This window comes from Triticum aestivum, chromosome 1D (assembly GCF_018294505.1).
Source record: "Triticum aestivum cultivar Chinese Spring chromosome 1D, IWGSC CS RefSeq v2.1, whole genome shotgun sequence".
NCBI lineage: Eukaryota > Viridiplantae > Streptophyta > Magnoliopsida > Poales > Poaceae > Triticum > Triticum aestivum.
In genome coordinates, this window is record NC_057796.1 from 113,411,504 (window position 1) to 113,431,627 (window position 20,124).

Genomic DNA, 20,124 nt, shown 5'->3' on the forward strand with positions numbered 1-20,124 from the left:
ATGATAGGGTGATGCAATTCTATGGTTAACATCATACTTGGCAAGCATTTTACGGAAAGCACCATGAATAAAGTGTGAACCACCATCAGTCATTAAATATCTAGGGATTCCAAACCTTGGGAAAATAACTTCCTTAAGCATTTTAATAGAGTTTTTGTGATCAACACTATTGGATGGAATAGCTTCTACCCATTTAGTAACATAATCAACAACAACCAAAATATGTCTATACCCATTAGAGGAAGGAAAAGGTCCCATGTAATAAAAACCCCAAACATCAAATGGTTCAACAGCAAGTGAATAATTCATAGGCATTTCTTGACGCTTACCGATATTACCTATTCTTTGACATTTATCACAAGAGACAAACTTACGGGCATCCTTGAAGAGAGTAGGCCAATAAAATCCAGATTGCAATACCTTGTGAGCAGTTCTATCTCCAGCATGATGCCCTCCATATGCTTCAGAGTGACATTTCCGAAGGATTTGTCCCTGTTCATGCTCAGGTACACAACGTCTAATAATACCATCTACTCCTTCTTTATAAAGATGTGGGTCATCCCAAAAGTAGTGTCTTAAATCATAGAAGAATTTTTTCTTTTATTGGTATGTAAAGCTAGGTGGTAAATATTTAGCAACAATATAATTAGCATAGTCAGCATACCAAGGAGTATTATGAGTAACATTTATTGCAGCTAACTGCTCATCAGGAAAACTATCATTAATAGGTAGTGGGTCATCAAGCACATTTTCAAGCCTAGACAAGCTATCAGCTACGGGGTTCTCAGCTCCTTTTCTATCAATGATATGCAAATCAAATTCTTGAAGCAAGAGAACCCATCGAATAAGTCTAGGTTTAGCATCTTTCTTTTCCATAAGATATTTAATAGCAGCATGGTCGGTGTGAACAATCACTTTTGAATCAACAATATAAGATCTAAATTTATCACAAGCAAAAACCACTGCTAGGAATTCTTTTTCAGTAGTAGCATAATTCTTTTGAGCACTGTCTAGATTTTTACTAGCATAATAAATGACATTCAATTTCTTATCAACTCTTTGTCCTAGAACACTACCAACAACATAATCACTAGCAACACACATAATTTCAAAAGGCAAGTTCCAATCAGGTGGTTGAACAATAGGTGCATAAATTAAGGATTTCTTGAGTGTTTCAAAGGCTTCAAAACAATCATCATCAAAAACAAAAGGAATATCCTTTTGCAAAAGATTTGTAAGAGGCCTAGAAATTTTAGAGAAGTCTTTGATAAAACTCCTATAGAAACCAACATGACCTAGGAAACTACGAATACCTTTGATATCCTTAGGACATTGCATTTTCTCAATTGCATCAACCTTAGCTTTGTCCACTTCAATACCCTTTTCAGAAATTTTATGACCCAAGACAAAACCTTCATTAACCATAAATTGGCACTTCTCCCAATTCAAGACAAGATTTGTTTGTTCACATCTCTGCAAAACTCGATCAAGATTGCTTAAAAAATCATCAAAAGACTTCCCATAAACAGAGAAGTCATCCATGAAAACTTCAACAATCTTTTCACAAAAGTCAGAGAATATAGCAGTCATACATCTTTGAAAGATAGCAGGTGCATTGCATAAACCAAAAGGCATACGTCTATAAGCATAAGTTCCAAAGGGACAAGTAAAAGTGGTCTTTTCTTGATCAGGTTGAGAAACATGTATTTGTGAAAAACCAGAATATCCATCAAGGAAGCAAACACTACAAAAAAAGACACATCCATGACACTTTGGGCCGAACGAATTTTTTTTTGTCATACTTATGACACTTCTATGACGATAATTGTGACAAAACCCGGTATCATCATAGATGTGGTGGGGTCCTACTTCTATGACAAAAAATCATGATGGAAAATGGGCTTTTCGTCCTGGGCGGGCTGGAGACGCAACTACATGACATTCTTTGGGCCGTCCATGACGGAAAAAACCGTGGTAGAAGCGAGGGCGAGGAAAATATCGGGGTGTTCCCGGTTACGGTGGGTGGTCGGGGCCGAGCGATGCGTGTTTCTCTCGTACACGCACGCGCGTGGGTGCGAGGCGTTGGGCTCTAACTGAACCCGAGCGAGGCGTTGGGCTCTAACTGAACCTGAGCGATTGCACTGTAGGCTACGCGTTACTGAACCCGAGCGATCGAATGATGGCTGTTAACTGAACCCGATCGAGCGATTCCTTTGCTACTGCTGCTAACTGAAGCCAATCGATGCTGCCTTTGGATGAACAGTGAGCATTGCTGGGGGGGTTTGGATGAACAGTTCCCGGTGGTGGTGGATGAACAGAACCCCGTGGTGTGCCTCTGGATGAACAGGACCCCGATCGATCGAGCCGGTTGGGGCTGGATGAACAGGACCCCGTGCAGGGCAGGATGAACAGGACCACCCCGTGGAGGGCAGGATGAACAGTAGACGGTGGAGGGCTGGATGAACAGTAGCCCGTGGAGGGGTGGTTGAATAGGAACCCGTGGAGAGGGCTGGTTGAACAGTAGCCGGTGGAGTAGCGCGCGGTGGAGGCTAGATGAACAGGAACCCGTGGATGAACAGTCGCAGGTGGAGGCTGGAGGAGGTCGATGGTGGATGAATAGTAGCCCGTGGAGGCTGGAGGGGGTCGACGGTGGAGATGAACAGTATCCCGTGGAGTCCCGTTTTGCGGTACGCCACACCCCTCCCGATGAACAGGACCCCCGTTTCGACCGTAGCGCTCCAACACAAGTCCGTTTCCTCCGTTTTGCGGTACGCCACACCCCTCCCGATCAACAGGACCCCCGTTTCGACCGTAGGAGGTCTGTTTCCTCCGTTTTGCGGTACGCCAGACCCCTCCTGATGAACAGGATCCCGTTTCGAACGTGTCCAGTCGAACACAAGGCCGTTTCCTCCATTCTGCGGTATGCCAGGCCTCGTTTCCATCGGCTGTTCCGTCCAAGCCCTCCCGATGAACACGACGATGCATTCCGTTCTGACCCAGCCGGTTGGCTCCCCATGAACACGACGACGATGTTGTTTCTCCGTTCCGACCCAGCCATATACACGAGCCCTGGCCGTACGTACGCGCGAGTAGGCGTTCGAGACCCCGCCCGTATGTACGTACGTGGTCGTATTTACTTTCTTGCACCCTGGCCGCTGTACGTACGTGTACATGCTACGTGCGCGCCTCTACTACGACACGTGCGCGCCTCTACATCGACCAGTATATACGTACATGTTCGTGACCAGAATGACAACGCTACGTACGCTTCGACCAGGTGGGTCTCGACTGTCGGGCACTTCCTTGCGTGCGAAGATGTAGCTGGTGGGTCCCAGCAGTCAGGGGGGCGAATCGTTTTTTTTTGCCCGGACGCACTTCCTTGCGTGCGAAGATGTAGCTGGTGGGTCCCAGCAGTCAGGGGGAAACATTTTTTCATGAAATACGATGGCCCGTCCGACGGGTCCCCGCTGTCAGGTGGAGGAATATTTATTTTGCGCGTAATAAGGAGGCACTTCCTTGCTGCGGCCGTGGACCCAGTTGTCAGCCTCTCCACATACAGTACTCTTCCGATGGAAGTCGGTCGTTGACCACATTGACCACGCCGCGCCGAGAGCACCAAGGCGGTGGACGATGACGAGGCCTAGGAAGGGGACGACGTGGAGCCAGGGAAGACGCGGCAGTGGATGCCCACACGGAGAGGAGTACGAGGGTTCACTGGTTCGGCTGCGGTGTGAGGCTGCCATCGCCACAGAATAACAGGGGGTGTGGGTGAGTAGAGGGATGGCCTGGCCAGCGGTGCGAGTAGTAGGGGGCGGTGAGGCCTCCGCGACATCGCAGTCGGCCACGGGAGGCAGGAGCACGAGGCACGACCGGCGCTGGTTTGGGCGGCTGGAGCAAGAAGACCAGAGGTTGAAGAAGCACTACGACCGTTGGATGGACATCGTGCGGTCAATGGATCTAGAATCGTGCATATTGACTAAGTTGACAAAGCCCTCCGTCCCCGTCAACTTAGTAGGCCCATAAGTCAGCCTCCCACTATACTGGGTCCCAGCTAGCAGGGGGAGTATTCATTTTTTGTGTGTAATAAGGAGGCACTTCCGGTGGGTCCGAGCTGACAGCGGGGGGAACGTTTTTTTTTGCGAAATACGATGGCCCGTCCGGTGGGTCCCAGCAGTCAGGGGGAAACATACGGTGGCCCGTCTGGTGGGTCCCTGCTGTCAGGTGGAGGAATAATTATTTTGCGCGTAATAAGGAGGCACTTCCTTGCGGCCGCCGTGGACCCAGCTGTCAGCCTCTCCACGTACAGTACTCTTCCGATGGAAGTCATTCCTTGACCACGTTGACCACGCCGCACCGAGAGCATCAGGGCGGTGGACGGCGGCGAGGCCTAGGAAGGGGACGACGCAGAGCCGCGGAAGACGCGGTAGTGGAAGCCCGCGCGGAGAGGAGTACGAGGGTTCACTGGTTCGGCTGCGGTGTGAGGCTGCCGTCGCTGCAGGGCCTGGCCAGCGGTGGGATTAGTAGGGGGCGGTGAGGCCTCCGCGGTAGCATAGCCGGTCATGGGAGGCAGGAGCATGTGGCACGACCGGCGCTGCTTTGGTCGGCTGGAGCAACAAGACCAGAGGTTGAAGAAGCACTACGGCCGTTGGATGGACATCGTACGGTCACTAGAGCTAGAATCGTTCATATTGACTAAGTTGACAAAGCACTCCGTCCCCGTCAACTTAGTAGGCCCACAAGTCAGCCTCCCACCAAGGTGGGTCCCAACCAGCAGGGGGAGTATTCATTTTTTTGTGCGTAATAAGGAGGCACTTCCGGTGGGTCCGAGCTGACAGCGGGGGGAACATTTTTTTCGCGCAAAACGGTGGCCCGTCCGGTGGGTCCCAGCAGTCAGGGGGGAAACGTTTTTTTTTCACGAAATACGGTGGCCCGTCCAGTGGGTCCCTGCTGTCAGGTGGAGGAATCATTATTTTCCGCGTAATAAGGAGGCACTTCCTTGCTGTCGTCGTGGACCCAACTGTCAGCCTCTCCACGTACAGTCCACGTCCGATGGAAGCCGTTCCTTGACCACGTTGACCACGCCGCGTTCCGTTGCATGCATGCGTCCATGGGCGTGGTGCGTCCCCACTGTCAGCCTCTCACGTGCAGTCATCTTCCGATGACTCTCGGTTGTTGACCACGTTGACCACACCGGGCCGAGCGCACCAAAGGACGGTGGACGACAGCGAGGCCCCAGACTGGAACAACCCAGAGATGGGGAAGACGGGGCAGTGGAGTCGTAGATGGAGAGGAGTGGGAAACTTGACTGGTGCGGGTGCGCGGCAGCACAGCCGCGGTGCCGCCCACGGGAGACAGGAGCAAGAACAGAGGTTGAAGAAGGAGCACGGCTGTTGGATTAACATCCAACGGTCCATCTGCTAGAATCATTTGTTGATTAAGTTGACAAAGCCCTGCGTACACGTCCGCTTAGTAGGCCCACAAGTCAGCCACCAAATCTGACGGGTCCCAGCTGTCAACGGGAGGAATAATTTTTTCGCATAACAAGGAGGCACTTCCTTCCGTGCGAAGATACAGCCGGTGGGTCCCAGCTATCAGGTGGAGGAAACATTTTTTCCAGCTTAATAAGGAGAAACTTTCCTTGCGTGCGACCATGGACCTCGTGGGTCCCAGCCGTCAGGCTCTCCATGTATAGTCCTCTTCCGATGACTCTCGTTTGTTGACCACGCCGCACCGAGCGCAGCGAGGCGGTGGACGACAGCGAGGCCCGGATGGGAACGACTCGGAGATGGGAAGACGCGGCAGTGGAGTTGTATATTGAGTGGAGGAGAAGGGTTATAGCTGGTTCTGGTGCGGCGTGGGGCTGCAGTCGGTGGAGAATAACAGGAGGTGTGGAGGGGTGGAGGGATAGCCTGGCCGGCAGTGGGGTAGCGCTTCGCAGCGATGCGTGCTAAGCAGAGCCGCTAGCCGCCGGAGGCCAGACCAGGCGGTCCCGGTGACGCTGGAGGAAGAAGACGAGAGATTGAAGGTGCATGCCGACCAAGTTGACAACGCCCTGCGTAAGCTTCGACCTGTTGGCCCACATGTCAGCCTGCAAAAATGTGGCATATATTTAACCCATCTTTTCTAGAATGTACAGTCCATTTGCTGGGCTGGGTGAACAAATAATTTCGCGTCAATGCGGCCCATTTATATTATCTAAGAAATCCCAACCCATTTGCACTTCCTTCAAATACACGAATTAGTTGGGCTCGTTATATATATAATGTTATGTTAGAAGGAGCAGTTAATATCAAAAATAAACCGGAGAGGCACATTTTTTATATACATAATTAACAAATTAGCGATCTATTGCTCAAAATAAAAATGAGCGCGTTATTATTACATTGGTCCTTACAATCTTCGCAAGCTTTTGTACGCAATCACCAGGATTTTCCTTGCCTGTGAGTCAAAAACAACCAGGATTTTCCTTGCCAACTTCTATTAAACATTTACTTTTATAAGTTAATAACACGTGGGATGTTTTTATAATGTATATATAAGTCTCTATAAAATATACGATAATAGTAATAATATAAATATATATAATGTGGTTAAAAAAATACATTGGGCTGCCGATCTTTAAGAAAAAGCCCATAGGCCGGTATGGACCTAAAAAATAAGTTGAAACCACTGTCACCGTATGTCGTGGGCTACGCATGTTAAAATACAAAAAATAGGCCTAGTTGATACTTGTTCGCCCTCTGGAAAAAAAGCGACACCAGATTCCCGAGCGAACTGGATTATAAAGGGGGCCGGCGGCACGACTGAAGAAGCACATCAGGAGCAATTTTTCTTCTTCAGTGGATGGCTCTCGATGGCATTTTTTTACTTGCCTCTGCACCATACAACTTGTATGTTTAGCCTCCCAGTCCGTGGTGGACCAGCAGCCCATTTGCTGGGCGGGCCAACCTACAGAAACCAGCACTCGATTTTTCATCAAGCCCCCAAAACAACGCAATACTATGTTTGTTTTGAGGCCGAAAACATTACGGCAGGGGTTGAGCGGGGGAGGGGGCAAGACAGAGCAAAAAGATTAAAAAGAGCTGATGCGTCGTTGCTACCCTAACAAAGTAGGTGCAATTCTTCTCGGGAAGAAGGTGTGCCGTTGACACCCACACGTCACATACCCCACAGTAGGCATACTAACAAGTTCACACACAAGCACAACAGAAAAGGTAAAAATTTGTATCAAACTCAGGTTCACAGGACACGTTCATATTCATAGCCAACATTCACTATCAACAACTCAAAAGATTTATATATACACAAGTTCAACATGTCTATGGATCCAAATGATTGATAGATCACACAACAATATTCATAGATAATTCACAAAAAGATTCAGATATACACATGTTCAGTATGTTTATGCGTCCAAATGATTGAGATCACAGCCAATATGATCCATGGACGAACTTTAATTACCTAGGGTACAGACTGGCAAATGGTGTTCAGTCGGAGGTACTTCTTGCTAAAACTAATGCTTGTACGAGTAACCTTTCGAGTACATAAGAGGCAGCACAGACAATCTGAACTTTGCTTGTAGGTTTATCCTTAAATAGTGGCCTCGTGCCGAGGGAGGTTTGAGCAACTTGGCCACTACTTTCATCCAACTAGTTTACTGGCTCATCTTGGTCCAGTAGCTCGCCAAAATTCTACATTGCAGACTGGTAAATGGTGTTCAGTCGGAGGTACTTCTTGCTAAAATTAATGCTTGTACGAGTAAACTTTCGAGTACATAAGAGGCAGCACAGACAATCTGAACTTTGCTTGTAGGTTTATCCTCAAATAGTGGCCTCGTGCCGAGGGAGGTTTGAGCAACTTGGCCACTACTTTCATCCAACTAGTTTACTGGCTCATCTTGGTCCTGTAGCTCGCCAAAATTCTACATTGCAGACGAGAAAGGAGGCGGTTGAGAAAATGAACCACCCAAATTTTTTGTGCAGTTCAATTGAAATGGAGCATCCCTGGCGTGTAGACTGATTAAGTGCCATATGAATATACGCGTCAACCAACTTGTCTAGAACCTTTAGACTCCATGCCATACAGTTCACTACCATATCTGCCGATAACCAAAAGGCACAAGTTTGGGACCAAAGACTGGACTGTGTTTTTCTGGGCTATGCGCCAAGCAATATTTTTAGTGTTCACTCTCCTAATACTTGGAGTTTGACAACTGGTTGACGCCGGCTGATACTCGAATGAATATAGGCACTTCTTGTCAACATCGATGCTTGTCTGAGTGAACTTTGGAGTACATAGCAGCAACATAAGTATCTGTCCATCTGATCTTTTTGTGCAGTTCTACTAAAATCACCCAATGCAATGATTTGCCTGCGAGTTCAGGCTCCAAGTTACTCCTTTACAAAATCGGCAAACAGTAGCACAATACCAAATTACCAATACATGACAAGCATAATAATCAGGATAAAGACCAGTACCAACCTGTGTGAGGTAGCATATCAATTACTTTTTCCTCTGGAAGCCGAGATAAGCGAAGCGACTGACAACAAAGGAAGAAAGCAGGCCCAGATTAGCGACTGACAGGAAAGGACGGAAGCTGTCGAGGCAATGAAGCACCCAAAGTTTTTGTGGAGTTCCACCAAAATCGAGCATCCCTGTTGGCACACATATTGAGAGAGTGAGATTACTGTAATAGTGGGACTAGTTGATAAAACATACACTAACAAATAGAAGCACCCTCATTATCTTAATGGGTAAAGTTAGCAACATAGTAGTCTTGCTTAAAGAGAGGTATTAGTTTATTTAATCAGTGCCAATTAGCTCAACACTCAAAGCATTGCCATGTATCATAGGTTGCAAAACTTTAACGTGCAAAGATAAAGGAGTTTCTCATGATAGTAGCACGATACAAATAGAGATGACAGCAAACTAATATGGATGAAGGCCTTAGGCCCGTACCAACCTGAGGAAAAAAGCTTATTCATGTAGTCCCATAAGAGATGATAAAGCACTCACTGGAATCACTCAATAGTATATATTTTTGTGCACTTCAAATGTATGGTTGAAGTCACTCTTGTTTACCAGTGCTGAGATTATATCGAAAGATTATCAAGAACTTCCAGCAGAATTAAAGCACAGGCTGGGATACAGTTCATTGTATTGTCTTGTGTAGTTCCACTAAAATGTATGATTGGCACAACATGATCCCTATTTGCACAAGTAGGAACAAGGCGAAACCTTCATTAGCTTAGTGAGAAAGGATAGAAATACATTAGCATATTACTCTAACAGTGGCATAAAATTCATGATGGACAATACGCACAACATTGCCTCATTGAACCAATGGCAATAAATTGACATGCAAAACAATAGCACTATTATGTCTTGACACTAATAATATTCCCTCCTTGCTCCACCACATGATTCACCTCCATAGACAAACATACACACGTACATGATTCAGCATAGGGTGCTACTAAAGATTTGTTTAACTCCGACAGGAAAATTAGGCAGCAATAAATTAGTGGTACTTAAGTACTCCTAATTAATTAAGTGAGACAGCAGAAGTGGAAGGGCTCCCTGGAGGATCGTCTCACATGTAAGGTAGTCATTGCCGGAGCCCTTGAATGGCCTCGACTGAGGCCTCTGGCTTCAGCAAGATCGCCTTGGCACTGTTTATTCTTCAACTTCCTCTTCATGCCCTGTTTCTCATTCTCCTCACCAGTTGGTGAAACCAAGTACATGATTGGCCTTCTATTTCAGAATTGGTTTTGTTAGTGAGGGAGTACAAGTGTACTAGTAAAAAATAGCATTATTTTCTCATGGCAGTCTCAAAATAGAGATGAACACATGCATTAAATATCATTCTTACCTAAAGGAAGGTTATGGTGCCAATATGGATGATGAGGATTGGAACACAGATCTCCCTTTGTGCAGTTCCACCGAAATGAACCAACTGTTCCATTCTGACATTCCAGTTAAACAACACAAAAGTCACTTCTTTTAAGAATCTTGTGCAGTGCACCAAAAGGTCACAATAGCAACCAGGTGAAATGGATATCCCTGTTTACACAAAAAGCTACAGAGGAAACAGTCAGAGTCTCAAACAATTACAGGCAAAAACATTTGGCTAAACTTGTCATGGCTTATAATAGTGGCATGGCTTCATTTTTACCAGGGACATTAAATTAAGAACAACTAAATATTTGGTATAAGGGCATGGGACAGTGGGTGCACCAGCAGTCCAGCACCATGTACCTAAACAGGGGCATAAAGTGGTGATTCATAGTTTGTTGCCTCGAGAAACAAACATCCAAGAAACATATCTGGGTTGGTCCCATTTTTGTTCACTTTAGCCACCTACTCCTATGTGTGGATAGCAAATCTAGTCCTGGTCATACCACTGTGTTCAGCGTTACCCCTATATTTCCCTTTTCGACCAAGAGACCGGTTGGATGACCAGTCTGTACTACTTTCACCCCCTTCCTGTTTGTACCAAGTCCGATGTACTACATACTAAATTCCCCCACCCCCACTTTATTTCTTGTTTGAACCAAGTACAAGATTCGACTCCATGAAGTAGCTTTGCCTCTAACAATAGAAGAAGAAAATAGGTGACGTTGGACTATCCGATCGAGAGGGGCTGAGAGGTAGAAAATGATGCACATGCAGCGACGTAGCGAGCTGGGGAAGTAGAGCTAAGGCGGTTTCGAAGGAAGATATACCTGAAGGTCGTCGAGATGTGGATAGGTGGGCGGCGGGAGGCCGGATCCGCCCACACTAGGGCAATGACGAAGGGATTGGAGGACCTCCCGCGCCGGCGCTCGGCCAGAGATAATGGTGCGGCCGGCAGTGGGTCTCCTCCCTTGCTGTCGACGACGGCCTAAATGTTGCCCCTCCTCCCCTTCACCGGCGGAGGGGGATACGTCCGGATCTGTAACCAGTGGTGAGGATAGAAAGATAGTGTTTTTTGAAGGGAGAAAGACAGTGTTACCACCCCTATCTTGTTTAGATCTGGAGAGGATGTGAGTGTGTGAATAGAGCAACCCTAGCACGCAAGCGCGGAAGCTCCGGCCTATATATACGTAGTGGGGTAGTTTTCCTTCCCCATCAAAACAATCGTTTAAAATTGTGTACTACGTGCCAAGTCGCCGTTTTTTTAGTTGTTGATTGTTTTTTGAGATAGCTACCCGCTTGTTCCAAGTGGTGTTACGGTGTGCCAGGTCACACTTTGTATCGTTCAAGTCTGGTACAAGTCCCTCCATTAAATGAACAACCACCCCCTCATAAAAATTGTGAACAAGCCCACGGCTAAAATTATTGGAAACGTGGGTTGCCCCAACATGCATTATTATTTATATTTTCTACTCCCTCCGTTCCTAAATATAAGTCTTTTTTATTAGCCACACCTAAGACAAGATTTTTTTTATTAGCAGTGAACCCCACATGTCATAGACACAAAAAGTGTGGCAAGATTCCCTTAGGCAAGCCAAAGTGTGTCTAACAATTTGAGCAACTCAAGTTAGGCAAGTGTGGCAAGTGTGGGAAAAATAATGTGGCAACATGAGACAAACATAGTCACAATCCAAACAGCCCCGTAATTTTTGTGACATGCATGAAAATTTGGTTAGTTAAATTTATAGTCAAAATTTGGCAAGGTGCATCAAATCAACAGATGCAAGTATCAAAAGGGAAGTCACGACATGCATGCATGCGTTGTACTCCCTCCATTTCCAAATATAAGTCTTTTTAGAGATTGCAACAAGTGACTAAGCAAAATATGTCCACATGCATCCGTATGTAGTAGTCCATTTGAAATGTGTAAAAAGACTTATATCGAGTGCAGTGCTTTGATGTGTCGCGTCAACTCGTACAAGACCGAGAAGTTTGATTACTACAACGCCCTCTCCCTTGCGGACTGAGCTCCGGTGCCTTAACTGCACTTGCCTTTAGCTGCATGACAGGTGGGCCAACCACCCGTTGGGCCCACCTGTCATAGACGCAAAGGTAGGAGCAGTAAGTCAATGAAGCTGCGTCCCTCCCTCGCGCATGAGCGTGGTAGTTGGCAGGACTAGTAGGAGCTTTCGCTGCACGCTTCTTGACGGCGGCGAACTTGCGGATGGAGTTGACCATCATGTCGTCCATGCGAGAGGCAAAGCCGGCGTCAGCGAGGGCTACGACGCCGGCGGTCGCCAGCACCGTGAGGAAACGCTGCGCGGTGCGGGGCCGCAGGCCGGCGCCTTGGATGATTTGGCACAGCCGACTGCCGCTCGCGACCATCGCCTCCATAGGTGCTTCTGGCTTCTGGTCACTTGGTCTTTTTTTTAAACGGAACACTCGATTCCATAACTCACACAGGTCCAGCCAAGATGTTGGCCATACGAACATTTACATCATCTGGCATGTCCTCTAGCCAGAACTCCTGATCAACTTGGTGACGGGCACCGTAGGCAGCTAACTCATGCCCGCGGGGCGAAGCTAAAAGAAACATGGCTGAAGTTCAGTTGTGCGAAATCATGGATTTCTTGGAGAGAGCAGTGTCGCGCAGAGACTAGGAGTGAGCAGTGTTGCGCAGAGACTAGGAGTAGATGGATTGGAGGGGTTGGGATTTGCCGATGGTCGGTTTGCTCAACTGCGGCCCCACCTCACAGTGAAAACGTTACTACTGGAATAAAAATGCCATATACTCCTATACTAATAAAACATTAAGGCCACGAGGCGATGCAGTGCTGGTTACAGGAGGCAAGAAGAAGAGATGCATCCATCGACGACGTCCACCTCCTCGACTCAGGGCGCCGGCCCACCGAACGGCGGCTATGTAGCAGCGGCTTTTGTGGCCAGGTCGACGTGCTTCTGAACAATGGCGTCCAAAGATTCCAGCCGCTGGAAGAAGGCCAACGTCTTTCTGTCCTCGCTGGCCTTGTAGTGGCCTATGTAGACAATTTCCTCATAGACGTGGATGTGCAGGTCGACGATTTCTTGCATGGCGAGGCGTTGCGCGACGAGCGCGGCCTCGAGGTGCACATTCTTCGTCGCGACCTCCGGCACCTGCAGGGCCACCAGGGCTTGAAAGAGTTCGTCACCATGGAGGCCGATGAGGGTGGCAGGCAATGAGGAGCCTGGGCGCGCGGGCTGGAGCAGTACGGCAAGGTCGCCCGCGCGCTTCTTGACAGCGGTGAACTTGCGGATGGAGTTGACCATCATGTCATCCATGCGAGAGGCGAAGCCGGCGTCGGCGAGGGCTACGACTCCGGCGGTCGCCAGCACCGTCTGGAAACGTTGTGCGGTGCGGGGCCGCAGGCTGGCGCCTTGGATGATTTGGCACAGCCGACTGCCGCTCGCATCCATCGCCTCCATAGGTGCTTCTGGCTTCTGGTCACTTGGTCTTGGATTGGAGCGAGCAGTGTTGCGTAGAGACTAGGAGTAGATGGATTGGAGTGGTGGGGCGCCTTTATATGAGAATCCAAACTCTGTTGCATTCACATTGTGCTGGCTCTATTCCGCTTCTCCAATTAATTCCCTCTGCATGTAGAGTAATTTGAGGATGCATCATTGACCATTCAACGTCTCGGGAACCGCTACCCTCTCCCTCCTTGGCATTCAAGCACCTATGGAGGCGACTGCCGCTCGTGTCTATCGCGTGTCAGGAGACGTTCCCGTCGACGACGAGGTGCCTATGGTGACTTCGTAAACTTCAAGATGATAGTACTAGTATACTCAATATTGTGCACCGCGACCAAGGCCGAGAGGAAAACGAGAGAACTATGTATTTATTTACGGTGTAGATTCACTCATTTTGCTCCATATGTACTCCGTCTCGGTGTAGTCTAGTCACTTGTTGAAATCTCTAGAAAGGCAAATACTCCTTTCTGGTTTACAGGGCTATACTAGCAAGTACTCCCTACGTCTGAAAATACTTCTCATCAAAATGGATAAAAAAGATGTATCTAGAACTAATATACATCTAGATACATCCTGTTTTATTCATTTTGATGACAAGTATTTCCGGACGGAGGGAGTACTACAATAGTGGGCTCACATAGCAATTTTGTCTCATGCAAGAGCCTGGCTATATGCGTGCTCCAAGGTTCGCAACTGCCACGTTTGGGTTGCACTTGGTTCTTCGCCTCTTCGAGAAGACAAACAATGATGTTACTACTACTGCTTCTACAGTATCAAATCCACTGCTGCATGTCCATCCACCGCGAGCGGGAGGGATAGCGTGTTGTAGTACTATAAGCAAAAGCCTGAACTCGTCTGCGAGCCACCGCACGCATGGGCGAGGGAGAAGGCGTGTAGTAGTAAAATCAAGCTTCTCCTCATTGTACGAGTTGACGCGACACATCATAGCACTGGCCCCACATGGTTGCCTCTAAACTTGGCTGAAAGACCCGCAGTGTACAATACTCCATTTGCTGCAACCTCTAACATTTACCCCACCACAAATTAAAATATATATTCCTGTCTTGACCAGATGAGCGTGCAAACTAGAATCACCAGGATGACAGGTAGGGCCAAAAGATTAGTTTAATCAAAAAATATAGCATGGAGCCGACCCCAACGATTTTAAGCTTACAGGCACGGTACACGCTATCCTAGACTACTCTACACATGAAATTGCCACACGAGCGTTCGGGCTGCGCTTGGCTCTTCGCCTCTTCGGGAGTACTACTGCAGTGGAGGAGTACTACAGTATGCTTCTGGCCATCTGACACCAATTGAACTGCTGCATGTCCACCACGTACGGGAGGGAGAGCGTGTAGCGAACGAAAGCTTCTCCTAGTCCTGCCAGCCACCACACTCATGGGCGAGGGAGGGACGCAGCTTCATTGACTTAGTGCTCCTGCCTTTGCGTCCATGACAGGTGGGCCCAACAGGTCGGTGGCCCACCTGTCATGCAGCCCAAGGCATGTGCGGTTAAGGCGAGAGGGCGTTGTAGTAATCAAACTTCTCGGTCTTGTACGAGTTGACGCGACACATCAAAGCACTGCACTCGATATATTTCAATAATTTGCGTTTACCGATGCATTAATTACAACGCATGCATGCATGACGTGACTCTCCTTTTGATACTTGCATGTGTTGATTTAATGCACCTTGAAGTAGTATGAATATGTGACGGTAAAGCTTTGTAATGCCCCGGCCCTAATAAAGCGAGAGATGGCTGTGCACGAGGAGGGCGAGATCATGCAAACGGAACAGGACCCGACGATGGAGCTCTCTATGGTCTCGATGGACCTCACCTTGCTCCACTGCCCCTTGTGCCTCCGCCCCTTGAAGCCTCCAGTGTATGAGGTTCGAATACACCTCATCCGTTCGGCTGATCGAGCAAGGTGCAGGTTTCTTGATTGATGTGTTGTTCGATTGATTTGTGCAGTGCAAGGGAGGGCACCTGGCTTGCGCGGACTGCCGCGTCGAGTGCCCCGGGAACCAGCGGCAGTGCCAGAAGTGCGAGCGCGGCGGCGGCTTCGATGTGCGGAACACAGCGGTGGACGCCGTCCTCTCCTCGGTGAGGGTGGAGTGCCTGCACGAAGGCTGTGGGCTCTACGTCACTTACCACAAGCTCGCCGATCACCAAAGCATGTGTCCGCTCGCGCCCTGCAAATGCCCCGTGCCCGTCTGTGGCTACGAAGGCCCGCCGCCGGTGCTCTCCCACCACATCAGCTCCGTGCATCCCATGCCCGTGCACATGATCCAGTACGGCAAGGCACTCCAGCTGCAAGTGCCACTGCCGGAGCCACGGCTCTTGCTGTTCGCGGAGGAGGACGGTCGCGCGTTTTTCTTGGTCGGCGGCGTGCTCGACATCGGCGCGCCTATCGCCGTGTCGGTCGTCTGCATCAGAGTGGGGGCGGTCCCACTGCCACACTACGTGGCCAAGCTGTGGGCGAACGGCCCGCCGGGGGAGCCCAAAGGCAGGACCGATGCCGTCAAGGTGGAAATGGAGGTGACAAGAAGCAGGGATCCCGGCGACGTCGCTGTGCAGGAGCTGACCTTCTTCACAGTTCCACCCAAGCTGCTGGCCGGGGCTAAGCTGGTGTCCCTCCACATTCAGATTGACAAGCTCACGTCCTAAATGATTCTGCAGTGCCTTCTGTTTATCTTAGTAATATGCTAATATAGGGGTTAGCTCGGTCTACTTTAGCTTAAGAGATGGTGGGTTTTGGTGGCGATGCAGCAATTACCTCGACATCAGATCAGCAGTGAAAGTAATTTCGAACAGTCGAATGGATATTTTGTGTCTGTTGGATATAAAGATCCTTTGGGTAAGAAGTAACAGCTTATATGCTTTTTTTTCGAAACGGAACAACGATACTAGTATAATCTTTGTTGACATGCACTAATATTTTCGAAACGGACGTCGGGCTGTAGCTAGAAGGGCGGTTGGGACGCGGCATCGGCCCATACCGCTGTGACCCCCGATTGGGATGCACCGACTGTGGATTTTCTCCCTCGCCGATGTCGACCGCGTCTACGCAGAACATTGTTCCCTTCCCCCAACTGCGGGACCAAGCCGGATATGTGACCAGCGGTGTGGCCACCGTCATTTTATGCTTGTGAAGAGAGCAACCCAAGCAAGCAGACTTGTAGCTTAGGCTCCTGCTAGTGTATGTATAGTGGTTTTCTTTTTCTCTCCATATCAACCATTTTATATTGCGTACGTGTCACTGAAGAGTGAAATGATGGTTGCTTCTTCCGACTAACTTACTGTGTGATTTGACTGCTCCTTTAGTGGCCCCTAGACGTACTCCCCCTACGTGTATGCAACAGTCACACGTACACATTAACGCAAAAACGCGCGCGACGCCCTAATGCATGCATGTCCAAGCACACGACAGAACACACACGGTCACGCTCAAGTGCTCAACCTACACGTGCATGCACACACATACTCAGCCAGGGTGAGCTAGTGACCGTATAAACACCAGAAAATGTATATATTGAGCGCAATGAGCGTATTATGAAGTCCACTGACCGTATTTTTACAAATATACAGCGACAGACAATGTATTTATTTCGTTTGAAATTAAGCCATATTAACCGGAGAGGAGGCAGTATGGACTAGCATTACTTTGCTGTGTCCCGTCAACTTGCTGAACGAGGAGAAGCTTGCAGGATGGGAGAAGCTTGCGCGTAGTGGCTCGCAGGATAAGGAGAAACTTTTGACTAATGCAAGCTGTCCTTCGCTCAGGCGGTGGACGTGCAACAGTTAATTTGGTGTCAGATTGCCAGAAGCATACACTATACTAGTACTATTATTGTTGCACTTCCCGAAGAGGCGAACAACCAAGCGCAAAGTTTACTAGTACTACTACTATAGTCTATAGAGGTACTATACTAGTACTAGGAACCGGATGGAGGAGCGTCTGCACTCTTATTATATTTTTAGAATGTGATAAAGCAATCTTCAACACATTTGGTTCTCTTCGAGGGTTCTCGCATGTGATAATGGAAGTTGATTGCATGGAACACTCGCCACAATTCTCGCTTAATTCTGGCTCATATCCTGTTACAAATAGGAGCGCTCGGTAATATTGTTGGAAATATGCCCTAGAGGCAATAATAAAATGGTTATTATTATATTTCCTTGTTCATGGTAATTGTCTATTGTTCATGCTATAATTGTGTTATCCGGAAATCGTAATACATGTGTGAATACATAGACCACAACATGTCCCTAGTGAGCCTCTAGTTGACTAGATCGTTGATCAACAGATAGTCATGGTTTCCTGACTATGGACATTGGATGTCATTGATAACGGGATCACATCATTAGGAGAATGATGTGATGGACAAGACCCAATCCTAAGCATAGCACAAGATCGTGTAGTTCGTTTGCTAGAGCTTTTCCAAATGTCAAGTATCATTTCCTTAGACCATGAGATTGTGCAACTCCCGGATACCATAGGAGTGCTTTGGGTGTGCCAAACGTCACAACGTAACTGGGTGGCTATAAAGGTGCACTACGGGTATCTCCGAAAGTGTCTGTTGGGTTGGCACGAATCGAGACTGGGATTTGTCACTCCGTATGATGGAGAGGTATCTCTGGGCCCACTCGGTAATGCATCATCATAATGAGCTCAATGTGACCAAGTGTTTGGTCACGGGATCATGCATTACGGTACGAGTAAAGTGACTTGCCGGTAACGAGATTGAACAAGGTATTGGGATACCGACGATCGAATCTCGGGCAAGTAACGTACCGATTGACAAAGGGAATTATATACGGGATTGATTGAATCCTCGACATCGTGGTTCATCCGATGAGATCATCGTGGAACATGTGGGAGCCAACATGGGTATCCAGATCCCGCTGTTGGTTATTGACCGGAGAGTCGTCTCGGTCATGTCTGCATGTCTCCCGAACCCGTAGGGTCTACACACTTAAGGTTCGGTGACACTAGAGTTGTAGAGATATTAGTATGCGGTTAACCGAAAGTTATTCGGAGTCCCGGATGAGATCCCGGACGTCACGAGGAGTTCCGGAATGGTCCGGAGGTAAAGATTTATATATGGGAAGTCCTATTTTTGGCCACCGGAAAATGTTCGGGATTTTTCGGTATTGTACCGGGAAGGTTCTAGAAGGTTCCGAAGTGGGGCCCACCTGCATGGGGGGACCCACATGAACGTGGGTAGTGGGGGCAAGGCCCCACACCCCTGGTCAAGGCGCACCAAGATCCCACCTTAGAAGGAATAAGATCATATCCCGAAGGGATAAGATCAAGATCCCTAAAAAGGGGGGATAACAATCGGTGGGGAAGGGAAATGATGGGATTTCTTTCCCCCACCTTTGCCAACGCCCCAATGGACTTGGAGGGCAAGAAACCAGCCCCTCCACCCCTATATATAGTGGGGAGGCGCATGGGAGCAGCACCCCAAGCCCTGGCGCCTCCCTCCCTCCAATGACACCTCTTCCTCCCCGCTTGCGCTTGGCGAAGCCCTGCCGGGATCCCGCTACTTCCACCACCACGCCGTCGTGCTGTTGGATCTCCATCAACTTCTCCTCCCCCCTTGCTGGATCAAGAAGGAGGAGACGTCCCCGCTCCGTACGTGTGTTGAACGCGGAGGTGCCGTCCGTTCGGCGCTAGGATCATCGGTGATTTGGATCACGACAAGTACGACTCCATCAACCCCGTTCTCTTGAACGCTTCCGCGCGCGATCTACAAGGGTATGTAGATGCACTCCCCTCTCTCTCGTTGCTAGATGACTCCATAGATTGATCTTGGTGATACGTAGAAAATTTTAAATTTCTGCTACGATCCCCAACAAATATTTCCTCTTTTTTTTGTTATTCAGCATGTAAACAGGTCAGCAAACCTTGCGGCGCATCTTTGTGCGAACCGTGCTTGCTGCACTTTGAATTTGCCGAGAGCTGGCTTGATGAAACACCTCGCTTCCTACTTCTTTTTTTTTGCGGGGTACCTCTCTTCCTAGTGACCAGTGTCTTGGCTGATCGTCCTAAGAATGCTTATATATGAATAAAGCTCTCTCATTTACCCGCAAAAAAGATTAAGCCATATTAACCGGAAAGGAGGGAGTATGGACTAGCACTACTTGTTGGTGTGTCCCGTCAACTCACGGAATGAGGAGAAGCTTGCAGGACAAGGTGAAGCTCGCTTACGCCTTTTGACTAATGCAACGTACCCTCGCCCAGGCGGTGGACATGCATCAGTTCATTCGGTGTCAGATTGCCAGAGGCATACACTGTAGTACCGAACATGCGGAGTACCATCATTGTTCGACTTCACGAAGAGGCGAAGAGCCAAGCGCAAGGTTTAGTAGTACGAGTAGTACTACTACTGGAACCGCATGGTGGAGCCTCTGTACTCTTATTTTTCTCAATCTTTGATAAAGTACACATTTATTCCGGAGAAGGGCGAAAAACGGCAGTCCAACATGTAATGATGATATCGATCAACCATGCTCGAATATATCTTGGCCTCCGTGCGAGCCCGTCTGTGTGTTCTCGCTCCTCGTCTCTCTCAAGGAACGGCGGGTTGGCCATTTTACCGTCAATTGAGATCGGTTTGCTCACACACCGGTCCCACATGTCAGTGATATTCCAAGAGGAGGTGCGTTGACCGACTGGCCATACGCGTACTTGGTTTTGCACCTTCATACTA